This window comes from Argiope bruennichi, chromosome 10 (assembly GCF_947563725.1).
Source record: "Argiope bruennichi chromosome 10, qqArgBrue1.1, whole genome shotgun sequence".
In the NCBI taxonomy this organism is placed as follows: domain Eukaryota; kingdom Metazoa; phylum Arthropoda; class Arachnida; order Araneae; family Araneidae; genus Argiope; species Argiope bruennichi.
In genome coordinates, this window is record NC_079160.1 from 127,517,204 (window position 1) to 127,529,705 (window position 12,502).

Below are 12,502 nucleotides of genomic sequence, written 5' to 3' on the forward strand. Positions count from 1 at the left end.
TGTAATTAAATTTTATTATATCTTTTAGAACATATGAATTGTACAAATTTTAACCTTTTTCGTCTGTGGTGTTAAGTCGTTTCATTATTTACTTATTTTTTAAAACATTTTACCTTTTTAGTCAATTTTTTTATTAATTGGAATATGTGTGATACCTTAAATTTGTTATTTATGATTCTTGAGTGTGGTTGATAAATTTGTTCGGGTTAAAAAAACGGATGAGTCCTTCATTTTATTTAGAATATGTTTAGAGGCCATCTGAACTGTTATAGATATTTTTATCTGAATGAGAGGAGAAATTTAATCTTGGTTATTTATTTGCATTTTCCCACTTTTTTATTTTTTTGCATTCTTAGTTTGTGTCAGTTTTCTCTCTTTATTCTGTGTTAGTGTATTTTGAAATTTGAAAATATTCGAGTTTTTTTGTTGTAGTTGAATGAGCTTAGAATATGAAGCAGTTGGTTTCTATATATATTTTCTGCAAATTTTAACATTTACGAACTGAAATCGTTTGTAAAATATTTTCTAAATGTCGTTTTTTTTAAAAAAAATCAATTTATTATATTTGTATCTTTATACATAAATATTAGATTGCCTAAATGCTTTTCTGTTTATTCAGTGCATTTTTATGCAGTTCTGAAATTTCATAATATTATAATCCAGTCTGTTTTGCTGTTCCTTTTGAATTTTGTATTAAATTTGAGTAAGTCTTACTCTAATGATATTTAATAGTTTTCTTCAACATTTGTTGTTATGTATTTTTTCATATGCAACAGCTTCCGTATTTGTCCCCGTAAAGTGTTTAGTAAGGTATTTATTTCTTGTTAAAAGTTTTCGTGCTAGTAATTACTGCAATACTGTTTTGCAAATTACATTATTATTGTTTTGATGAAGTATTAATTAGAAAAAATTATCATGTTTACCAACCTTTTTTTGTCTTCTGTCATGCCTTTAAATAGATTTTTCGGATTTTATCCTTAATAATTTATTCTATTGCTTGATTTTTCATCTTTTGATGCTCATATCAATTAACATTTATCCAGAATCTTTATTTTGAATGTCTGCAAGAAAAAACTGAAATTAGTTTCCTTTCAGTGTTATTTTTATTGAAACTCATTCTGGGCAGAGTTCTAATCTTTTGAAATTACATATTTGGACTAGAGTGCTTTTGCTTTTTTCACTCCCAAATTTATATTGGCTGTATTATTTTGTTACCTTACTTATACAGCCCATTCATTATATCCTTTATTTTATTGATGCATATTTCGACTTTTTTTCTCATATCATCTGACTTTTATTGTATCGTGTGAATATCAACTGAGAGCTTCTTTGATTGTATATATAAATGTCCCTTGATCAATGATTTGTCTGTTTATCAGATTATTAATTGATTATTTTGTGTGTGTGTGTGAGTATTGAAGAAATTTATTTGAATGTGGTTTTCTCTTCCAATTCATAATTCCATAAATATTTGTAAGATATTAGAAACCTTTTATATTTTTTTCATGCTTTGGTTGATTATTTTATATAGTTATTGTTGACATCCCTGAAATTCGAATTCATTCTGAATTAATTTACAATGAATTGTGTTTTGTTTTCCCTTTATCTCTTTGTGAGTTTTATGGGATTGATTTTGAAAGTGTGAATTGTGTGTTTATGTGGATTATCGATTTTTCTGCTTCTTTTCTATAGAAGTTGATAAACTTTAATTAGACATTCATAACTTGTTTGCATCCATTTTATTAGAAATTTCTTTGAAATTCACATTTCCCTTTATTTCTTTATGAAATTTATGGGATTTTTTTTCTTTCGTTCTTTGATATATCTTAAAAATTGTAGTCCTGTTTCTTAGTACAGTCTTAGTATGTATACTTTTTTGAAATAAGCAATTGTCTGGTGATTATTATTAATATGCTTTTTTTTTATTCATAAAGCATTGTTATTTTGTCTTTTTAAGGCATATTTAAACCTCTTTGCTTTACAATTTTATTTAAATATGCATCTTTTAAATTTTTTATTAGTTCATATTCACATATTGAGTCTTGAAAGTTTCTCTTGTGTAGAATTCTTTTATTTCAATTGCTATGCATGATTTGTAAATGTTTGATTATTGACTATTAAGATTCCTGTGTTTTATTCCAAATCTTATCCTTCAGTATAACAAATTGTTAAACATTGAAGTTAAGTTTTGTTATTTTTGTTAATTTCATTTAAATTATTTGTACTATGCAAACCATTATTATTTCCTATAATTGGCATTTTTCACAGTTTAATTTTGTGTGTCATATGCTTTTCAGTTTTGTTTCTTTGTTAGTTTATCAGTCATCTCACTGATATAAACTGAAAACATCTTTTAAGCTGTGTATAATATTCCTTTGCTCATGAATTTGCTGTAGATTTTTACTATCATTAGATTGAATCACTTATTAATAATTTGATTATTCAATAACCTAAAATGAATTTATTTAAATTCTAAACTAAATTTATAATAGGTTTCTTTATAATAAGTCATAATTTCCATGTTTATTTTTTCCAGCTTTTATTCTAATGTTTTGGAGACATTGTGTTTTTTAATTGAATATTGTAGAAATTTGTCTTGTTTTCCTTTATCTCCTTGTGAGATTTGTGGGATTTACTTATAATTTAGCTAAGTTTGATTTATGGAGAATCTCCATTTACATGAATTTCTTTCAATAATAATTTGAACCTTAAATAAAGATAATTATCTCTTGATTTCATCTAGTGAATTGAAAACATTCATTGTCTTTTTTCAACTTTAATATATGAAAAGTTTTTAAGGTAAATTTTGTTTAAGATGAATTCCTTTATAAAGAGTGAAAGGTTTTTTTTTTCATATTTGAATTAACATTTTTTTATCTGAAATTCCGAGATTCATGGGACTTTCTTTTTTTCAATGCGGAATCTTCTTTCATTCTTTGTCGAAACCCCCTTTCTTCGTACTCTATTGTGAACTGGAGCTGCAGTCTGCCAATATTAATGTGCTTTTTTTTTAATATGAAAAAGTTTTTTGTATGTCTGCTTTTATTTATTGTCTATTTGAAATGTAAAATAATTGCTCTTTTTTTTTTTATTTAAATCCAAATTCATTATTTTCTCTTTTTATTTATTTTTGACTTGTAATCTTTGAGATTTTGCTCATGTTTATGAAATTCATTCAGACATTCAAAATCTTTGCAATGAATATTGTCGTTTTATGAACCTTGTGTTTGTTATTCCAGTATTTCCTAGTTATCAGTGTCAGCAGTTTTTGGTTTCACTTTTGAAACCCTTCATTTTCCCCTTAATCTCTTGAGTGATTGAGGTTTATGGGAGTAATATTTAATTCTTTGTTTTTTCTTATATTTATAGATGATATGCTTTTGCTTGTAATTTTTTTAATGCTGTGTATGTGGCGTTGTTCCTAAAGAAATTAGTCAGCCTATGCATTAGAATGACATGAGGCGTTTCAGCAAAACTGTGGATCTCTATAATTGGAGTAAAATTTTTTCATTTGCCATATCGATTTTTTTTTCCTTTGTATAATAATTCTAAATACCATCCAAAGAATTTAGTATAAATTGATTCATTTTATAGTTTTATTATTCTTTTGCATTATTATAATCTTTTTTGCTGTAAGGCTATTTAATATTAGAATCTATTTATATGTTGACTTCATGCATTGACATTGTTATTTATTCTTCTGCAATTGCATTTTTTTTAAAATCTATGTTGTTTTGTCCTGAAATTTCACTATATAACCCAGTCTGCTTTTGCTGTATCTTTTGATTTTTGTATTAAATTTGAGTGTATCTTACTCTAATGATATGTAATAGTTTTCTTTAGGCTTTGTTGTAATGTATTGTTCCATGCACAGCATTTTATTAATTTGTCTATTGGTAAGGTATTTTTTGCCTATTAAAGGTTTTCATGTTGTTAATTAATTCAGTAACTGTTCAGTACTGTTTTGAAAATAGCATGCTTATTGATTTGGTGAAATATTAATTTTAAATAGAAAATAAGGAAATCCATTTACCATTTTTTTGTCTCCTGTCATTCCTTAAAATAGATTTATTGGTTTTATACTTAATAATGAATACAAAGATTTCATACTATTGCTGGAATTTTCATCTTTCTTGCGATGATGTTTATGTGAATTGATCATTGATGAAGAATCTTGATTTTTAAATGTGTTAAAGAAAGAATTGACGTTAGTCTCCAGTCAGTGTTGTGTGATCTTGATATATTCGATGTGAATTGTTTTTCATATTTTTAAAAATTTCATTTTTTAATTGCTTCTTTTGATTGATTTTTTTTTTCATTTACTTGGATAGAGTTATAATTTTTTTAAAATAATGTATTTGAACTTTTTTTTTTTTTTTTTTTTTTTTTTTTTACACTCACAAGTTTATATGGGTTATATTGTTTTTTTATCTTCTATGGCCTATTCATTATAACACTGATTGTATTAATACATATATTGACTTTTCTCATATCATCTGACTTCTGCTTTTATCATTTCATGTGAATATCAATTGAGAACTTCTTTGATTGTATATATAAATGTCCCTTGGTCAATGAATTTTCTTTTTTTTTTTAATTATTATTATTATTATCAATTATATTAAATTTTGTATTACGAATATTGAATAACTTTAATTGAATGTGATTTTCTACTTAGCTTCCCTTTGGAATCAGAATTCCATAAATATTTAAACAATTTGAAAACCTTTTTTTATATTTTGATTTATTAGTATAGTTACTCTTGATCTATTCTCTGAAATTCAAATTCATTTTGAATCAATTTACATTGAATTGTGTTTTGTTTTCCCTTAATCTCTGTGATTTATGGGATTGTTTTTGAATTTTCTGCTTACGTGGATTATCGATTTTTATGCTTGTTTTCAATAGAAATGGATATACTTTAAAAAGGCAATCATAACTTAGTTTAAATTAGAAATTGCATTGTAATTTGCATTATTTAATATTTTCCCCTTCATTTCTTAATGAAATTCATGGGATTTATTTTCGTTGTTTTCTATTTTGATATATACTAATAGTTTTAGTCTTGTTTTTTTTAGTATTTTCTAAGTTTTTATGCTTTTTTGAACTAAGCAGTATTCTGCCGATTATTATCATTATGCTTATTTTCATTCATTGAACATTACTATGTTGTTTTTTATACATATTTAAATTCCTTTGCTTTTCTGGGGTTGTTGTTTTTAAATATGCATTTGTTATTTTGTGTGAGTGTTGAGTTACATATTGAATCTGGAAACTTTATGTTGTGTTTAATTCTTTGATTTTAATTGCTGTGAATTATTTCTTATTGTTTGATTATAGACTTTTAAGTGCTTCTTGTGTTTGTTTTTTTTCTAATATTTTCCTTAAGTCTAATAAATTGTCAAACATTGAAGTTTTGTTTAACTTTTTTTAAAATTTCATGTAACTTATTTTTAAGATGCAAACCATTATGTCCCATAATTGAAAATTTTTTCACTTTCATTTTGTACATCATATGCTTTCCAATTTTTTCTTTGTTAATTTATCAGTGAACTCTCTGATATCAACTTAAAAATCCTTTTAAGCTGTGTTTGATGTTCCTTTGCTCATGAATTTGCTATTGACTTTTACTATCATTAGAATCCTTCACTTAATAATAATTTGAATTTATAATAACCTAAAAGGAATGTATTTAAATTCTGACCTGAAAGTCATTGTTGACATGTTTGTCCCCCCCCCTTTCTTTATTTATAATGTTTTGAGAATATTATGTTGTATTTTATAATTCAATATTGTTGAAATTTGTCTTTTTTTCCCTTTATCTCTTTGAGATTTATGGGATTTACCTATCTTTTATTTAATGAAGTGTGATTTATAGAGAAACTCTATTTGTATGAATACCTTTGAGCATTTATTTTGAGCCTTAATCTTGGTTCCATCTACTAAATGGGAAACATTCATTAGATATTTTAAACTTCAATGTATTGATTGTTTTTTTTTTTTTTTTTTTTTTTTGTTGTTGTTTAAAATAATTTCTTGTTCAAAAAGAATTTCTTTTTAAAGAATAAAAGTATTTATTTTCATATTTGAATGAACATTTTTTCTTATTTCAAATTCCGAGATGCATGGGACTTTCTTTTGTACTTTTATATGAAATCTTCAAATTCCAGGCCTCTTCCTTTTTTATTCTATTGTGAATTGAGCAATATTTTATCAATAATGGTATGCTTAATTTAAATGCCTAAAATATAATTGTGGTTTTCTTTGGGAGTGATGTGCAATTCCTCTTGAATTGTTCTATTTAAGGTGATATCCTTTTGCATGCAATGTTTTGAATTATGTTTGTGTAGCTTTGTTCCTAAAGGAATTTATAAATCTATGCATTGTATAGATGTAAGACATTTTTGCAAAAATGTGTATTTATTTATTTATTTATTTTTGGAGTAAATCATTCTTATAATATCTAATCTTTTTCTTTGTTTGTTTTAATGTATTGCTCCATCCATAACAACTAAACTTATTTGTCCCTTGTGACTGTTTAGTTAGGTATTTTTTGTCTCTTAAAGGTTTTAATGTTATTAATTAATTTCTTAACTGTTTTACAAATTGCTTGGTTATTGTTTTGGTGAAGTAATAATATAGAAAAGGTAATTACCAACTTTACCTCTTTTTTCTTCCCTGTAATTCCTTTAAATAGATTTATTGGATTTTATCCTTAGTATTGAATACAAAAATTTCATGCTATTGCTGGATTTGTCATCTTTCTTATGATGATACTTATGTTAATTGAACATTGATAAAAGAATCTGCTGATTTTAACTGATGTATGAACGAAAAAAAAATGACATTATTCTCCTGTCAGTGTTATCTTCACATATTTGATGTGAATTTTTTTCATATTTTGAAAAATTGCTGCTTTGAATTTCTGCTCTTGAAATTGATTTCTTTTATTGTGGGACTTGGATAGAGTTTTAATCTTTTTAAATTAATGTATTTGAACTTTAATTTTTTGGGGTTTTTTACACTCATGAGTTTATATTTGTTATATTATTTTTGGTATTTTACTTCTATGGTCAATTCATTATAACCATGATTTTGTTTATGCATATGTTGACTTCTATCATGTCAGCAGAATATCATTTGAGACCTTTTTTGAGTGTGTATATGAATGTCCCTTGATCATTGATTTGTCTGTTTTTCTGATTATCAATTGGATTAAAATTGTTTTTTTTTTTTTTTTTTTTTTTTGAATAACCTTTAATCAATGTGATTTTCCACTTAGCCCACTACGGAATCAGAATTGCATAAATTTTTAAACAGTATGATACCTTTTTTCATATTTTGATTTATTAGTTAGTTTAGTTACTGTTAATATATTCTCTGAAATTCAAATTTATTCTGAATCAATTAAATTGAACTGTTTTTTGTTTTCCCTTAATCTCTGTGATTTATGGGATTGATTTTGAAAGTGTGAATAGTGTGTTTATGGATTATGTTTATTATTGATTTTTCTGCTAATTTTCTGTATAAGTTGATGAACTTTAATAAGGCATTAATAACTTGCTTGCATCCATCTAATTATAAATTACTTTAAAATTCACATTTCCCTTTATTTCTTTATGAAATTTATGGGATTTTTTTTTCTTTGGGACTTTTATATATCCTAAAACTTGTTGTCCTGCTACTTGGTATTGTCTAAGCATTTATGCTTTTTTGAAATAATCATTAGTGATCTGGTGATTATTATTAATATGCTTATTTTTATTCATAAAGCATGTTTTCCAGGCTTTTACATTTTTAAACCTCTTTGCTTTAATTTTTTTTCTTTTAATTTGTATTCATTCTTTTTTTTTATGTTGATTATTCCATATTGACACACTGAATCTTGAAATTTTCCCTTATGTTTAAATCTTTGTTTTAATTGCTACACATGATTTCTAATTGTTTGATTTTAAGTTCAAGTAACTTACTTTTTATTACCTTAATTGGAAATTTTCTCAGTTTCATTTTGTATATTAAATGCTTTTCAGTTCTTTCATTGTTAGTATATCAGTCATGTCACTGATATCAACTGAAAACATTTTTTAAGCTTTGTTTGATATTGCTTTGTCATGTATTTCCTTTTAATTTTTACTATCATTATATTGTTTCACCTAATAATTATTTAAATTTTGAAGAACCTAGAATGAATGTATTTTAATTCTGAACTGAATTTATTAAAAGTTTTATAAAATTAGTCATTATTCACATGTTTTCCCCCCTTTTTTAATTTTTAAAGTTATGGGGATATTGTGTTTTAGAATTGAATATTTTTAAAATGGATGTGTCTTATTTTCCCTTTATCTCTTTGTGAGGTTTATGGGATTTACTTATAATTACTTTAACTTAAGTGTGATTTATGGATTAACTCCTTTTATATGAATTTCTTCCAACAATAATTTTGAACCTTAATAAAGATAATGCTATCTTGGTTCTTTCGAGTGAATTGAAAACATTCATTGTGTATTTGAAAATTTTAAATATGGAATGTTTTGAAGATTTTTTCTTGTTTAGAAATTATTTCCTCTTAAAAAATGAAACGGTTTATTTTCATTTTAGAATGAACATAGTTTCTCTTAAATTCTGAGATCCATGGTACTTTTCTTTTTCTTTTTATTCTGTTCTGAATTGAGCAGTAGTCTGCCAATATTAATATGCTTATTTTAAAGGCAAAAAACATAATTGTTGTTTGCACATGTGTGCTTTTATTTTATTTTTTTTTCTGTTATAAATATAAAATTGTTGCTATTTTCTTTTTATTTAAATCTAAATTCATTATTTTCCCATTTAATGCTTATTTTTGACTTGCAATTTTGTATAGTTTTTATCATTTTAGTCAGAATTATTCAGATATTGGAAATCTAAGATATGAATCTGGTTGTTTTGTTAACCTTATCTTTGATATCACATTAATTCTTAGTAATTTGTGTCAGCAATTATTTTTCATTTTGCTGCATTTTCTTTTAATCTCCGAGTGAGGTTTATGGGAGTGATATGCATTTCCCTCTGAATTGCTATATTTATAGATGTTTTCATTTTATATGAATGTTTTGAATTCTGTGTTTGTTGCTTTGTACCTAATGGAATTTTTAAGCTTATGCATTGAATAGATTTTAGATAGATAGATTGATTGACATGAATTGTTTATTTCTCTGTATTTTTTGTAACAATTTTTCTTTTGTCATATAGATAATTTTTCCTCCATATAATAATTCTGAAATACTCTTCTGCATCAAAGTATTTTAGTTTAAAGTTATTCATTTTACAGTTTTATTTGTTATATTTCTCTTCCATTATTGTATTTTTATTTATTTATTTCTTGTTCTTCTTCTTTAAAGTTTTTTGATTTCAGAATATAAATATATATTGTTTACGTGTATTGACATTTTTATTTGTTCTTCTGCAATATTTTTTCCCCTTTTTCCAGAGTTGATTGTATTGTTAAAATGTGTAATAAGCATTTAATGGCTTTATTTTGAGAAGCAAAATTTTCTTTTTACACCTGTTATGCAATTATGTTGATTCTGCTTTGGATTATTTTTAATTTTTTTGAAATATGAAATTTTTAAGTATGAAAACCAAGCATTATGTGCTCTGATTTTTTTTTGTTTTAGAAAGTTTTTAAAAGATTTAATATCTGTAAAATGTGATGACCTTATTAATGAAAAGGATATAGTTCATGTGTCTGTCTTTTTATATGGCAATTTCTTTGCGTTATTTGCCTTTGAAAGTACCTTTTTAATATGATGTAAACAAATTCTTATAAAAACAGTTTGGAATAACATTTCTGTAGTTTGTTTTTTATCTTTACTGTGATGTATTTTGTTTCTGTCTTTTACATTGGTGGGCAGTACATTATATAATTATTTTGTTTTTTTATACAGTGATCTGTGTCCTTACTGCCCATCTCCTTTCAAGCTGTTCTGTGGTTGTTTTATTTAAAGTTCTCTTTATTTCTGAAATCTTTTTTGATTGTAATTTTTTATAATGTTGAATTTTAAATTAAAAAATAGTTTAGTCATTATAATAATTGGATTTATTTCCTGTTTCTCTTTTTTTTTTAATTGCTCTTTATATTATATAATTTTCTTCTTTAATCCCATTAATTCAATTTTATTATAATTGTTGTTATATCTGTCTTCATAACATTTAATTGTATTCATTATTATTTTTTTTTTCAGGTTTGAAGTTAACTTCAAGTGGAAATAAAGTTTAAATAAATTTTTGTTTCTTTTTAAAAAGAATGATTTTCTTCATTTTTTGCAGAATTTATTTTGTTTTATTTCAAATTTGAGCCAATGTCTTGTATTTTATTTAGTTAAATAAAGATTATTTTCAAAATTAAACACTTTAATTATATGGATTTGTAGGTTTGATTAAATTAAATTGAACTATACAGGAAATTTTTTACAGTATAAGAACAGGAGATTATAATTGAATTTTAAACGTATGAAGAAACCTGAATTTTTAAAGTAAAATTTCATTTAAAAGAAATGTCTTATTTAATTGTGAAAAATGAAATATTACAAAAAGATATATATGTGTGTTATATTTTACTTTATATTATATATATACTTAGCTGTCATGACATCAAGGTAAGTGTTTGTATATCCAGTTATAATTGTTGTTTGAAATCTGTTTATAATTTTCTCCCTTCTGTTCTCTTTATTTTCATATATTAATAATGTTATACTATTAGTATTTCTGATTGCATTTCTATATGAAATGAAAAAGAAACTTTTAAAGTGAATTAAGAAGAAAGTAATTATATATGCAAAAAAAAAAAAAAAAAATTGTTTTATATTTCCCCCCCCCCCTCATCTGTTCTCTCAATTTCTTTTTTTGAACCTATTATATGAAACTTTATTTATTTATTTATTTATTTATTTTTTTGAAAAATTTGATTTAGTTATTTAATCTTATAATTTATTGCATTTGAAGCATATGTGCTTTTAGTGTTTGGAGAAGTTTTATTTTCACTATTGCTGTCACTTTTGTTAGAATTTTTTTCACTTATTTCTATGATTCCTTTTGATTTTTAAATATGAAATTTTGGAGTTTTTAGTCAGCATTTATATATATTCATTTAAAGTTTATTCTTCTAAATAGAAATTTTTATTTTTCTGTAATGAGTTTATTTTTATTTTGTTTTGTTGAAAAATATAGTTTATTATGAAATTAGCACTTTTGCTCCTTTTTTATCCATGGAAACTATAATTTTTCTATTATTATAAAAATACTTACAAAGTATTTTTTAACATTGGTGCTTATAATGCTTGCATTATGATTTTGGGAAATGTTGTTTGAAACAGTGTTTAGTCTTGTGAGACTATGTTGTTATTTTTCAAAAGCATTGAGAGAAATGTTTATTGAACAATCATTACATTTAGTTTTACAACTCTCCTTTGAGAATTTCTGCTTGGTTTTTTAAAGGTGTTTGTGTGGTTGAATATGAGAGAAATTCATCAAGTTTTTCTGGTTTAAGATCTTTTGTCTTTTATTTGATTGCTATAAGCTCTTATTCCTTTGTTGCCTTTTTTTTCTTTTATTTTTTAAGTCTAATCTTATCCCTGATAAATTTTTTTTTCATGTACATGTTTGGGCAATCATTCCTATGCATTAATTATTAAATTTAATTTTGTAGTTGAATTTCTATAGGTATTTGACTCATCAAACATTAATATTTTTTGATTAAAGAGCAATTTTAATTGATAGTTTCTTTTTTGTTTTTTCATAACACACAGAACTGTTTTACTGTCATAGTGAATGATTCATTTTCTCTTGAATATAAATCCTGGTTATGCATGACAAATTTAAAATTTGTAGAAAGGTTTTAAGGTTAGTTAGTGAAATGAATTAATGATGTTTTAAATCTTATTAATCTTCTTTAAGAAACACATTGCAGTTATTTCAGATTTTTTTATTTTATAATATTTGACTCAACTTTGAATAATTAATTAGATAGCTTTGCAAGCATGTTTTTTTTTTTTTTTTTTCTTAGCGATATATTTTTGTAAGTAAATGTCCATAAATTATGTTTGACAGGTAAGTAATTTATTTTTGAAAAAGTGAGAAACTCTTTGCATAATTTATTTTTTAAATGCTCCATTCTTTATGTTGAAATGATAAGCTGTTTTTACCATTCTTTACAGAAATTTAATCTAATCAACTTATAGCAGATTGGAACTTTCATTGTTAAGTTTGTAATTATTTAGCTTACTTATCTTAATTATTTTTTTTTTTATTCAAATGAAAAATCATTTTTATTTCTTGACAGCATTTTAGTTTTTCATATAAAATTAGTTATTGTAAATAATTTTTATATCCACATAATTTTTAAACAAATTTTGAAAACATGTGCTTTTATTTTATGTGAATATATTTTTCTTTAAATTATTTATGGTGTGTATCAGAATTGCACATATTTTTGTTCATAAGTAGTGTTAAAACAGGTTATCATTTC

At 24.1% G+C, this 12,502-nt stretch overlaps 1 long non-coding RNA gene across 1 annotated transcript in view; it reads left to right on the forward strand.

Annotated features, from left to right (window-relative positions):
• Positions 1–10,362, forward strand: part of LOC129988979 (uncharacterized) — a 32,969-nt gene extending 22,607 nt beyond the window's left edge. The window contains exon 6 of the long non-coding RNA XR_008785718.1: positions 10,221–10,362. This is a non-coding gene — a long non-coding RNA (uncharacterized LOC129988979). The remainder of the gene's footprint in view (positions 1–10,220) is intronic.
• The last annotated feature ends 2,140 nt before the right edge of the window (positions 10,363–12,502 follow it).